Source organism: Amblyomma maculatum, unplaced genomic scaffold (assembly GCF_055883805.1).
Source record: "Amblyomma maculatum isolate TAMU_Amacu unplaced genomic scaffold, ASM5588380v1 scaffold_24, whole genome shotgun sequence".
Lineage (NCBI taxonomy): Eukaryota > Metazoa > Arthropoda > Arachnida > Ixodida > Ixodidae > Amblyomma > Amblyomma maculatum.
The window spans coordinates 154222-167932 of NW_028146749.1; positions in this window are offsets into that span (position 1 = coordinate 154222).

Consider the following 13711-nt stretch of genomic DNA (forward strand, 5'->3'; position numbering starts at 1 on the left):
CAATCTCACGCTATGTATATTCTGGCATAGCAAAGCTAAGCCACTGCCTTTTTTTTTGGCCTAGCCACTGATCGGCTACTGAAAATGCCTCTCTAACTGAAATTAATTATACATTATTTGGCAGACAGTGCTCAATTCCATGTGGTGGAGTATTTATAGCAATGTGCCATGCATCATGGAAGTGAAAAAAAGTAAAACGAAATTTGGTGTCCATACTTGCTTAAATTAAAATTAATGCAGTCGAGCGCCTTTACCACAAATGAATTGTACAAAGAAAAAATTTTGAATGTCTCTCTGAATTCCCATCTTTTTTTTTATCTATTGTGACTGCCTGTACAGCAGAGGCCACTACAACAGATTGCCTTGACAACAAAGGAATTTAGGTGCCCTTGACGACTGTGCTGTTGCTTTGTAACAAGCGCACAAAACAGGGCCGCCATTGCTCTCAGTAGAGTTGCGGTGCGTATAGGGATAGCCGGTTGACAGCAAACACTATGCGGGAGAATCTCGACTCTGTAGTTGCTATGGGTGCCACACCAAGTAAAGAAAACGCGCAGCAGCCATACGGCTGAACGTGTTGATGATACTTGATGAATGACACTAGCAAAACTAGGCAGAACAGATCTCCATGCTCCAGCTTGACGGTGGCACTGAGCTGCAGTCACTATAGTGAGCTGCACGAGATAACACTGATGAACTCTGTGAATAGCCAGCGCTAACATGCTTACAAAGTTGGCAAATGTAGTGGGCCATTTTGCACTAATACATTTGGGAGCTGATGAAGTGACCAATCTTAATGAGTGCTTGCTGGCTGGCTCTTCCCTTCTTCCTGCATGTACTTTGTGCTGCTTTCAGATTTCACTGCGGAGCATGCTGTGAATCTTGGTGTGATAAGGATCGGCTGCAGTTGAACATTCTGTTAGAAGTGCCCAGCTAGAAGATTATTATTGACTTCTTTCATGAAGTATCTCGTCTCCTTTCGCTAGACGTGCTTACCTTAATTGCTCGATTGCGGGTGGTAAATTACACGGCTGGGGGGTAAATTGGTGTCAGAACACCTCCTGGCCACATCCCTCCATCTAGGCCTTCTTTTAAAATTTTAGAGGGCACTTTGGACCATTAAAATGCAACGAGGTGAAGGCCATTATAGCATGATGGATTGTAGCCCTCCACTATATGGCACCTCTATCTCCCTCCCTTCTTTCACTTCCATCGTCTTCTCTTCATTTACAGCGTGGCCGGTACATGTATCAGCGGAGAATTGTGACAGATATTGTGCCTTTTCTATCCTGCAAATGAATTTCAAGGGTCGCTGATGCCTGCTGTACTAACGCCTCCTAGACATCTGGGTCTGCTTCTGTTTGCTGTGTGGTGCGGCGTTCGAGGAAGCGGCAAATGGAAGGCACCGCACGGACGCCTGGACCGGACGTCCAGCGGGGTCAGCTTTTTACATGCACGAACCGCCTGGTGACGTCATGACCTGTTGTGACGGTACATCGCGCGCCCCTTGTCGAACACAACTAGCATTTCATTGAACACATCAAAGTTCACCGGTGTTCTATAATTCGTTTACAGGAAAGGAAAGGCGCAGTATCTGCCACTTGCGGAATCGCGCTATCTTCCTCACGGTACACAAGGGCAATTATGAAGAGCGTTTTGTGTCACGCTTCCTGCGAGAAGTGGTGTGGTCGTTCAGGTTTTTGCGCGTGCGGTACTCTGTAGAGTATTTAGCGACAATACCACCTAAGCGGCTGTACAAGGATCTTATTTCACAATTGTTCCCAGCTCCATTGCACAGAACCTTATACTGTGAAGGCCCAGGAAAAGACGTGCTCAAGCGAGTTAAAAACATGACTGTTGCACTGGGCGTAAAAACATTCTTTTTTAAATTTCATACAGGAACCCTCCCCGTCAAAACATGGATGGAAGAAAAGGGCCTTTTTGTACCTTGGGGCTCAAACTGTCTGCTGTGTTGGAAACAATCAGTTGAGCACGTGTTCCTGGATTGTTGGGATGCGGTGTTCTACTGAGATGTGTTACAAAGGACACTTAAAAAAGACCTGCCATTGACGCCACGTGGAATTCGGTACTTGGCAACTGTTAATGATGATTTTCAGTATGACCTCATCATGCTATTGGGCCTTCACAGTATTTGGAGGAGTAGGATGGCTTATAGACACTGTGATGTCGATGCACGATCTGTATGTGATTATTTTGTTGAACAAGTGTATAAACTAAAATAAATTTTGAAGCAGCAAGACGCTGCGGAGGAGGTCTTGAGTCTGATGGGCGAACTTGTGGTATTAAAAGTCCATTAGACACGGTTGTCAGCCAAGGGGCATGGCAACCACGATCTTTTCCCGATGTATTTGTACCAATTCATGCAATGAAAAAAAAAAGTGTTATGTCGTGTGCCAAAGCCAGGCAATGAAGAGAAAAAAATCCGGGGCATGGAGGACAAGAGATGGAGGTTCGATTCTCGGTGGAGATAAGGTTTATTTATTTTATTTTTAACTCTCGCTCTCGAAAGCGTGATACCTCTGCTGACAACCTTCTGTTGACAGCGACGAGGCCATTAAAGGCTTTCGCCTTAACACCTTTTTTTTTTCGACCAGCGGCATACAACATCCCCCAACAATATTTCTGGCTACTCCAATGCACAATCGGTTTCCCAAATTGGTATCATTCAGCACGAGACATTTTGATGCTGACTATTCACCAGCAGTAAGAAGCTGGATGAAAAAAACTTTCATGCACTTCAGTAGTGCGCCTGATCGGTTAGCAGCTTGCAACCCACAGTTGCAAAGCTAGAAAATCGAGCAGCATGCAGCTGGCCTGTGACATATGCTGCTTGAAATGCACCTATTTGCGACAGTCACTTTTTGACCAAAATGGTGGCACAACCTCTGTAACTCACAATTGTGAATGGGCCTTTACTCCACTTAATATTAGATGAAATAAGTTTTTGATATATTTGCCTGAAGTAAGCTTGAGACTTGCGGTTGTAATAACCCTGGAGCTTATAATTTGGTCTGATGGTTAGCTTTTTATTAGGTGATTAGAAGCTTTAACAGGGGACTACTTTGTCAAAAAGGAATTGTGTGGAGCGGTCACTGCAGACGAGTTGTATCTGATTAGTGGCCATACTGGGGCTGCACAGTGCAGGTCCGATTGTTGGCTTGGCAACAACCTCCACGTGTTTGTGGAAGGCTTTTTTCAAAATGAAAAAATCAATAGCTGATGCATCGGCTGGTATCATAAAGCAGTACACAGCTGCAATGGTTTGATTGGCCCAAGTCACTTTGGATCATCTGCTGAAGAAGCGGAATGAGCGTTTGGAGCAGATACATACATGTCATCAAATACTGCTGTGCATTATATATACACAGCCATGGACACGCAAGTTTCCTTTTCCCATGTATGCATCTTAGTGTGAAAGCATTACTTCACGACCAAAGCTGCAAAACCAGAGTTGGTTGTGAGGCATGACTTTGAGTGACCTCGTCAGCTTAGCATAGCAAGAGTCAAATGAAAAAAAAAAAAAAAAATTGGGGCAAAGCATATTCAAAACCATGAAATTTCTCATGGGAAGCTGGTAGTGGTTTTGAATATGTGTTGCTCCAACTTTTTTTTTTATTTGACTCTTGCTACACCAAGCTGACAAGGTCACTTCAAAGTCTGATGGTTTTATTAAAATTGTTGACATTGTTTTGCTTCTTGATTATCTTCGGTATTTATTCAAAGTGAACAAATAAGACATTAAAATATAATAAACAAGTACAGCTGACCACTGCTGTGGAAAGCAAAAGAATCGATATGAAAAATAAAGGGAGCCTACCAGGGCGACCATACGACAGTGGAGAATTATAATGCGCTCATTCGTGAAATAAACAAGCATAAATATTTTACAAATGCTCACTGATGGTCCATCGCATGTTCAAAGAGGTAAGGATATCCTTTGTACAACTGCAAAAAAGAAACACACTCGAGCCGTTTCATATTGCGACCCACTTTTCACGGGAATACTATTTCCTAGCTTCTCCAAGGAGCTTCCACAAACCATTCACAGCTCCTCCACCTTGCATTTGTAAACACTAAGCATGCACCTAGGCCATTTTGATGCAGTTTACTGATCGGTACTAAGATAAATGCATTCTACTGGCGCAGGGATGGACGCACTGCTCCAATTGCTCCACTCTGCTCCAAAGCGCAATACTCCCCCAAAACTGCTCTAAACCAGTTGCTGCGATGTTTTAATATGAAATTTAGCTCAACACAGGAACGATAGCAGTGCATTGGTAGCATAGGTATAACACTTCTTGCAGTGGGCTTAGTACAAAGTTTCCGCAAGATAGAAAAGTGTGGAGCATAATTTAAAATTTGACAACTCATTTGACCTTCTCTGATAAGTTCAAAGCACCAGCCTGGATCGTTTTCCGGTTTTACCGCGGTGACGGACTTCACGCTCTAAAAAAACAAACAGACAAAGTCAGAGGCAGTACTATATTAGGTGCACAAAGTAAAACATCACAGGTGACCTAAAAAGTGTATGCAGCACAGAACTCGCCTGAAAGCTCAGTATTCCCCATTCAAACAGTTTTAAGAGGAAACCAATATCTTCATGAACGTTACCTTCGGCCTTCTCAATGCTTTTCTCGCAAGTTTAAAAACTTTTGTGCTATCCTGGAGCGCAAACCTGGCCCAAAAGCTCGCGCTTCACTCACTGCTGCGGCCGGCCAGCGGGCGCCAAGGAGAAAAAGCGTGTCTTGCGCAGCGCTCGCTGCCGCCGCGCGAGGAGAATCGAGGAGGAAAGCGCGGCGCGGAGGAGAGTGTCGCTACTTTCAAACACGTGCTTTCAAATTATAAAGGGATTTTATGCAAAACTCGGCACGTGCGCCCCCTTGTGGCTGTAATGGAAACAAAAAAGAATCGGCGTCGCGCACTATCCAACGTTACTAGAAGGCGCTAATGCCCATGGGAAGAACGATCGCTCGCGCTACGACCATAGCTACGACAAGGGTTACGACGCCATTTGCCAAGCTCACGACAAAGACTTCCAGGCGCCGGTTGATTGAATGCTTAAACTCTCGTCATCGCAAGGGGTCACCGTCAGTCGAATCGACAGAAATGGCATCGCCTAACGCGCCTCCTCCTGCCACCTCGCCGACGCGCTTGGCAGCCCGGACTTCGCTGAGTGACATAGTAGCATATCTCCCTCCGCCATCTTCAGTAACCACCCTAGCGCGTTCGACTGGCACGGCAAGTTTGAGCCACTGGGATATATTCTTTGGGACATTCTGCCACGCCGGCGACGTGTTCGACTGGCACGGCAAGTGCGACGACCACGTGGGAGCTTTATTCGAAAGGAACTGCGCACGGGGCTCGTGTGGGCGGCACCGAAATTTTCCTGCATTTGAGAAGTCGCCGCGGTTGCCCTTAGTTGGTCTTCCACGCAAGACAACAGATATCACCAAATTAAAGGGGTGCATCGCGCCGCAAGGCATTTGGTTCTGATCAAGTGGCCAATCAGACAGCACGCTGGGTCATGGTCCATGGACTACATGAATGAGAAGTCCTAGCACCCTGAAGAAGGAACGCCTGGGTAGCTGCGTCGCGCCTTCTCCGGCGACGCGGCTGAGTGCAACGTCAGCGTGAAGCAGATGGCCTGAAGCGGCAGGATTTGACGCATTTGTATATATATGCTACATGCTTAGATTTGAATAAAATATTAAATAGCGAATCGAGCATATTATCCTCAGATATCTAAACAGCTTTTTATACACGCGTTTTGACTGTTGCCACGCGCAGAAATTCCTTACACTCACGTGACCTGTTCATGATGACGTCATGGTAGGGCGGTTATGTTTAAAATGGCACGCTTCAAGGCGTATGGTTTGCTGCCGGGTGACATTTCATCTGTGCTAAATTTGCTCGTTGCCGCAGCTTAAAAAGCACTTATTTTGTGTTGTGAGTTGCTTTCTGTTTCTTTGGTTCGAAAACGAGTACTCCAGAACAGTATTCTGTTATCTGAAGTACTGCCAACCAAGATTCGTATAACTCGTGTTATGGTCTTTCCAGTTGTGATGTATGGATGCGAGAGTTGGACTGTGAAAAAGGCTGACCGCCGAAGAATTGACGCGTTTGAATTGTGGTGCTTGCGAAGACTCTTGAGAGTTCCTTGGACTGCCAGAAGATCAAATCAGTCGATATTGTCGACCATAAACCCTGACTGCTCATTGGAGGGTCAAATTCTAAAGTTAAAGCTCAGCTACTTTGGTCAGCTGATGAGAAGAGGAGTCGCTGGAGAAAGATTTGATGTTGGGAAAGGTTGAGGGTCGCCGGAGAAGGGGTAGCCAGCAAACGCGATGGTTAGATGGCATCCTCGATGCACTGCAGATGAAGGTATGTGACGTTAGGAAGATATTGAGAGACCGGAAAGCGTGACATGGTCCATAGGGTCACGAAGAGTCGGACACGACTGAACTGACTGACTGAGGAATGAGCTAGTAGGTCGTGGGATGAGCCAACCTTTCGCGTACATTACGTAGTCCTTTTTACATTTTTATTTTTCTTGCATATCTTCGCGCGCGAGAGTCGGGCTTTAGCGACGTGAACGTTACTAAGTGGTTCAGTTGAAATGATTGCCCCTTTTGTTCACCTTCAAAATAGTGCGGTGGCTGCATGGTGACTCGGATAGTGTAATACGTTGACCAGTATTTTTCGTCATGTCGCAGTCACGATTTTGTGCAAGTGGACAGGAATGGGGAAAGATGTTTGCGCAGGGCGATTGATAAATGGCATCGACGTTCTCGTTTACCAACTCACTTGACCGGTTAGATTACGGCATTGTCTAGAACAAGCCTTCGGCGTAAATACCTGGCGTACATAGCTTTCTCCGTCATTCTACCTATACGGGGTCATCTTTTATTTCAGGCAGTCAGCAAGTCGCCTGCAGCACTTGTTCCCGTTTAAGAAACAAAAAGTTCTTCTCTGCTAAGGCGCGGCACTGACCAGCTTCCTGCTGCCCTTCGGAGAATCAGTAATGTGTTCACTGATTTCTTCCATGTTTGGCACACAGGTTTTAAAGTTTGAAGCACTTGGAACATCTTGTCTTCCCTCGTGCCTCATGGCTGAGATGTACGCATGTGAGAAAGGTTGAGAGGAAGCTTCAAGGCTGTCTGCCTTGTACCAAGCATATGATTCTCCACCCAACATGGGGTCGGCAAGTACCACCTGTGTTGAGGTGTCAGATGCAGCCTCACAGGTGTGACGCATGAGCAGTCCTGTTGCATGCTGTCTTGCAGGTAAACGTGTGGTTAGTGCTGTCGAGCAATTATGTTGGAGGCTGCCTGCAACAGTGAGTGGGTGGCTGTGTCTTTCAAGAAGTGGAAGGCTATGGCATCAACTGTGGCTCTTGCTTCATCGTGCGAGAATGGCAGAGAAAGCTGTTTCTTCCAATGGCTTGTTTTCGTCAATGCAGTAAGCTAACTGGTCAAGTGAGTTATTACCACTGCACACAATAAGAATGTCTATGCCGTTTATCTTTCGCCGAGAGTAAACATTCAATCTTTAACCTCTCATAACCTTAGTCACTTAGAGACAATAAATCTCACAAACCAAACTATCCCAGCCATCACAACGTATGTAAACTTTTGGAACTGAACAACAGTAGTGAGGTGTCATTAAACTAAATCACTCAAAAACATACACATCATTAAAGCCTGACTCTCATGCATGCCAGTCATAGCAATGGCCAATAGCAGGATAAGGCATGGTATCTAACTCAGCACCACCTGTGCTGAGTTAGTTGAAATGTCACAAGTACAATATGCATGAGCTGCCTGTTGCATGCTGTATAGAAAGTAAAGGTGTGGCTAGTTCTTGTCAAAGAACTGTGTCAGAGGCTGCCTGCAGCAGTGACTGTGTGGCTGTCACCTCCAAGAAGTGGAAATCTGTCTTGCAAGGAAAGTTACCAGCCTAGTCACTGGCCGAGAGGCTCCAGTACCCACTACAAGAGTGGCCAAGCGCTTGCAACATGTCACACCTTTGTCTGCAGTAGGAGGATAGGTGCAGGAACACTTTGTTGGAAGTGCACGTGAGCCTTTGGTGCAGACAGTAAAGGGTGCACACTGATTGTGGCCACTTCATCTCCAGCCAGCACCTGAAGAGTGGTGAGCTGGGAGCCAAAGCTTACTTTGCAGCTGCCTTGTATGGTGTTGTAGAGGTCACTGGCTGCAAAAGCTGTGCACCACCAACTCAAGAATGCCAGGACGCACAATGGGCATCAGCAGAGGGGTGCAAAAGGGGTTCCCCTCCACTAACACTTCCAAAAAGACTTTCTGGAATCTTTATATTTCGACCCCAACAGCAAAAAATCGGGAGGGGGATGGATTTGACCCCTCTCCCAAAACCCATAGCCACAACTGGCAGTATAAAACAGGCTGAGTCCATTGCCTCTATTCCGAAGATATGCAGATTTCTGTTCAGGTTGGTGGCTTTGCCAAACTAACCATTCAGGCTGTTAAGCTATTTAAAAAGCAATCTTTGGAGCATAGAAGGAAGTGAGCAGCTAGTGGCACTGCTCCGGCCTCAGACTGAGGTCCAAAGTCCGACCTGGGCCCTCTTAATTACACTACTGAGAATAAGCCCAGCCTGCAAAGCTTGGAGTGAAGCCCTGACAAGGCCCGTTCTCCCAGTACTGCATGTGGTAAATTGCCCACACAGTAAGCAAATATACCTCTGTTACAGAAATGAAGAACTGGCCGAAAAAGAAGCTAAAATCTGTGTAATATGTTTGCATTTTTTTTTTTCTTGTAGAGAGAGCTACATTGGCCACAGTCTTGTCATTTTGCCATGCCTGTCCGAAGAGCGAAGAAAGAAGAAGCAGAGGAGGAAGGAGAAGAAGACAGATAACTTGGTAGTTGGTAAAGGCGAACGACAAAAGCGAGTTGCTCGGGCAGAAGGTTCGTTCGAATGTTATATGAAGGCGGTGTGCCCCAGAGTTCTACATAGAGACGATGTCATATCACTACAAGTCTTCTACACCCAAAAGAGAATGGCCAACGATGAGAGGCAAGGGCTGCTCCTATGTGAAGTGATTACCGATGGCATAAATAAAGCTGAAACCATAGAGTAAACTACTGTGTGCAAAAGCCATGGCTTTACTTTCAAGCTAAACCTAAGTGTAGCCATGCAGATTCTTCTCACGTAACCGCAGGTTTAACCACAAGCTAAACCACAGCTAATTTTTTTTTAATTCAAAAAGTGATATTGAGGGGTCACTTCGGTCAGCTCTCGTATACATGAAAAGATAACACAGAGGAACTTGGAAGTTCGAAAAGCTGAATGGAAAAGGTTCCATACACACGTAATAAACTACTTTGCATTTCCTCAAGATGTTTAATCAGTCATATTTTATTGCCCACTATGCCTAAATATTAAAGCGTCCTCGCAACCAGTGGAATAACGTCTTTTAATGAACAAAATTTCATGGGTTGAATGCACGGTCGAACTTGTCACCTTTCATTAGAAACAAAAAGATAAACAGCTGCACATAGGTCGGCACCATGAGGAGGGGCTCACTCACACTCACACTCGCGACCAGTGACTCTCAACCCACTCACTCGCACTCACACTCATGCCTGCTGCCATTCACCGCCACTCACTCACACTCACACTCATGGCCGCTCCTGTTTGCGGCCATTCACTCACACTCGCACTCACGGTCACTCTGGTACCCATCCACTCACTCACGCTCACACTCACACCCTCTCTCATTCACGGCCACTCACTCACACTCGCACTCACGGCGACTCTCATACACGTCCACTCACTCCCACTCCCGCTCATGCACGATCCCACTCACGGCCACTCACTCGCACTCACACTCATGTCCGTCCACACTCGCATCCACTCACTCGCACTCACACTCATGGCTGCTCCCATTCGCGGCCACTCACTCACACTCATGCCCGGTCCTGCTCACGGCCACTCACTCACACTGATGGCGATTTCCACTGGTCGCTACGGAGCACGTTTTCTTGCTCCGGGACGACGATTTCGATTTCCACTGGTCGATCAAGATAGGTTGCGCGTATTCCGCTGGTCGTTTGGGGCAGCTCGGGACGCTCCAGCTCGATCCGCCGACCGAAGTCGGATCTCGCCGGAAGTCCTAGTGGCTGACGCGGTCACTTCCGGATGCTGCTGGATTCTTTTGGCTGTTTTTGACCGTTTCAGCGACATCGGCAGTGGACGCTGGATGTCACCGTTTTTTGCGCGAATATGTCGAAGTGCGTCTATCGAAAAACGTCTGCAGCGTTAAAAAAATGAGAAAGCAAGTTGTTGAGGGCCGCACTCCTGCCTATTTATCTACCGCAAACATTTTGGCGCTGGGATGCGGCTACAACTTTCGAAACCGGCTCAGCTTTACTTCCGCCGCGCGCTCTACACGTTCCGCTGGTCGACCAAGGCTGATTCGCTCTGTAGCGCTCTAGGTCGGCTCGGGCGCCCTGCTCTGATCGACCAGTGGAAATCGCCATGACACTCATGGCCCCTCCCATTCATGGCCACTCATGGCGACTCACTCACACTCACAATCATGACCGCTCCCATTCCCGGCCACTCACTCACACTCGAGGCCACTCACTCACACTCACGACCACTGCGTGAGTGTGAGTGAGGCGATATGAGTGCACTCATCAGGGAGTGCACCGACCGATGCAAGAAAGTATTAGAATAGAGCAGATAGGTTTACGCACGCTAAAAATGCATTATGCAGGACATTACGCTATTTGTTACTTCTGCGCTTTTGGCTCAGCCGTTAATTCAGTCTACTGGCGTCATCTTGTTGTTAAAACAGTAGCCGTTTTTATAAAAAAAAAAAAAAAAAACACTTGTTGGGTCCCATTTCTTCGGCAAAATCATCACTCCGTATAAAAATAAAAATAAACTAAAATTAGAGCTACGAGATTTGTTCTAAGCGATGGGTCCGGCGTCAAAGTGAGCCGTGATTTTGGAAACTATAAACACGAACAAGATTCGCGCATGCTAAACGTCCGTTTTATGTAGAGCGGTTTCACCCGCGGACATTGCGATCATCATCAGCCTGTGACAGAACAGTGTATGTCTAGCCTCAAACGGTCTGAGCAGCGTCACTGTGCTCGCTCTGCGTCCGAACACTGACGAACACCGGGACGTCTTCTGATGTACGGTCACGTGAGAGGAATTGCCGCGGCAGAGGTGAAACTATTTGTTCTAGTTAAATTGAATCTTTCACTGAATCTGAAAGCGCACTGATTGTAATATCAACGCATTCCGTATTGTTAACATTACAGCGAGAAATCCCGGATTCCCTATGCAAACATCAAGCAACACTGCATGCTGTCCTTGTGTGTCGGTCGAATCGTACTCACTGCATAAGCGTGGCATGCGAAAGCGCTAATTAAAAATCACACTGCAACATCAACATCAATAATTTCGTTTGGCGCTAGCGCACTAAATTAATTTAAAGTATGGTATCTCAGTTATCCCCATGGCGATTTTATCCTGCAGCGTTTGAACATATTCATCGCAGCTTTGGTAGCGCTGCCAAGAAGTACAGAGATCGAGTATAGCTGTGGTTCTCTAGAAGATTGGGTTCTAGAGCTCTGCATAGTATAGCCCCCCTTTTTTTTTTTCAGTTAATGAACTTTTTTGACAATACCGCACTCCTGGAGCGGATGAAAGGTGAAGTTTGCCGGGTCGGGTCGACCCGTATTTTTCATCTCACTCAACTTTTCGGTTATATCTATACTTCTCGTCCTGGCTTCTTTCGTTCTTGCCCATTCCTCCATCCAACTTGCTCGTTTTTCGCCACAACACTTCTCATATGTATCGCATTGCAGTCCTATATCTGATAATTCAGCAACACATAAATAGCGGTCAAGGAACACCGAACGCGACCCGTCGCCGAGCACGGAGTGCCCTGGCCATAAGATCGCCTTCGAGAAAGTGAGCTGTGAAACATACTGCCCTCAAGTTGTATCACACCCAGCTCACAAGCAGATTACTGGGAACGCTAGCTCGCTAGTTCCCTTCCGCCCACCAGCTAACTAAAGAGGGGAGGTGAAAGACGCGGCCCTACTGCTGCTCACTGATCATATGGTTAACATTAGCTTCGGGCTTATTCATCCCTTTAGTGATTGTTCGTCTCCACCCCCCCCCCCCAAACACACACACACACACACACTGCACGGGGGCAAAAGCTCATTTCCTGCCTTGCTGTAAAATTGTGCAGACATTATTTCACAGTGGTGAGGTGGGCTTATATTCCAAGCAGTAGTTGTGTGCAGAGCTGTTTCGCCTAACCTGGGCAGAGCTGCGAGTCATCTGTGGACCCACCGTGACTCACTCCTCCTTCCGATCCTTCTTGCGCTCTACCCTTTTAACCCTTGACAACAGGACGGTGACGAACCTAGCCATGTCTCCTCGCTTGAGGCGAGCTAGGGAAGACAGGGACAATGCAATGCGTACATTCCGAAGGCCTAGAAGATGCTAGCACTGTACACAATTATTGTGCAACAGTTTGTTGCGTCGATGAAGCAAAGGATGTCGTTTCGCGGAAAGCCACGGGCAGCGAACACCTCCGATCATTTTCGCATGGCATGAAAGCAACCCCCTCGCCGAGCACTGCGCTGACCACAAAATCGCATTTGAAGAGGTGAGCGTCCTTGCCGTGGAAACCAATCTTTTCAAAAGACGACACGTCGAGTCTTGGTTCATCCGAATGACAGCAGCACCTGTAAATAGGAATTTGGGGACGCCACCCTCCGCGTACACAATTGGACTCCGCGAAGTGCTGGGAAAGGGGAAGCAAAGGCCGCTGCTTGTTACTGCTGGCCCTGCATTTCAGTCGCCCATGAGGAAGGGACCGAGTTGGTCCTGAAACGTCGGGTTCTAATAAAAATTTTGGTTGGTGATAGTGTTTCTGAAACGTTTGTTTCAAGAACCCAGCCAGGCAGATTTCCGCTGAAGTTGTTCTCGTTCAAATCCAGGCGAAAGTGGCGGCCGAGGAGACATCGCGCGTGCGCAGTAGTGTTACTTGAAAAATGTCCATTGGTACATCTTAAGCACCTGAGCTGCAGCCGGTGGAAAAAGAAATACGGTTAAAAAAATTACTTCATATGCCTGAAGCCTTCATTTAAGGCTTCATAGATCGCTCGTGTTGCTGAGTATTCGCATGGCAAGGGCGTGAGGGCACTGCAAAGCGCCAACCAAAAAAGGTATGCAACATTCTAAACTGAAATAAAAAGAAAATTATGCTCTGAAGATTGCCTCCTTTTTATACGAACGAATGAAAGACAATAGGAACACACAAAACAATGCAGAAAAAAAAATTAAAAGGACATACAATAATCGTAATTATAAAACTGTCAGTGCTCAAATTTCCGGTTTCATTCAAACATTTTATTTGAGAAAGCCAGAGCTGGAATTCTCAGAGTTATGGCCCTCATATAAGGTTCTCTAATCGTTCAAAGTTGGCCTTTCTTTGTTTTATTCTTTCCTTTGGATGTATTATAAAGGCGCCCCTAACAGCGCTTACTTTGAACGCGGCTTTCACTAACAGTCGCAAGTCTTTAGATTTGACGACTGGTGGTGGTAGTGCTTATTTATTGAATAATCAAACGACAGGAAGGAAAAGAGTGCTGCCTGCCGCGGCATCTCCTGCCTAAAA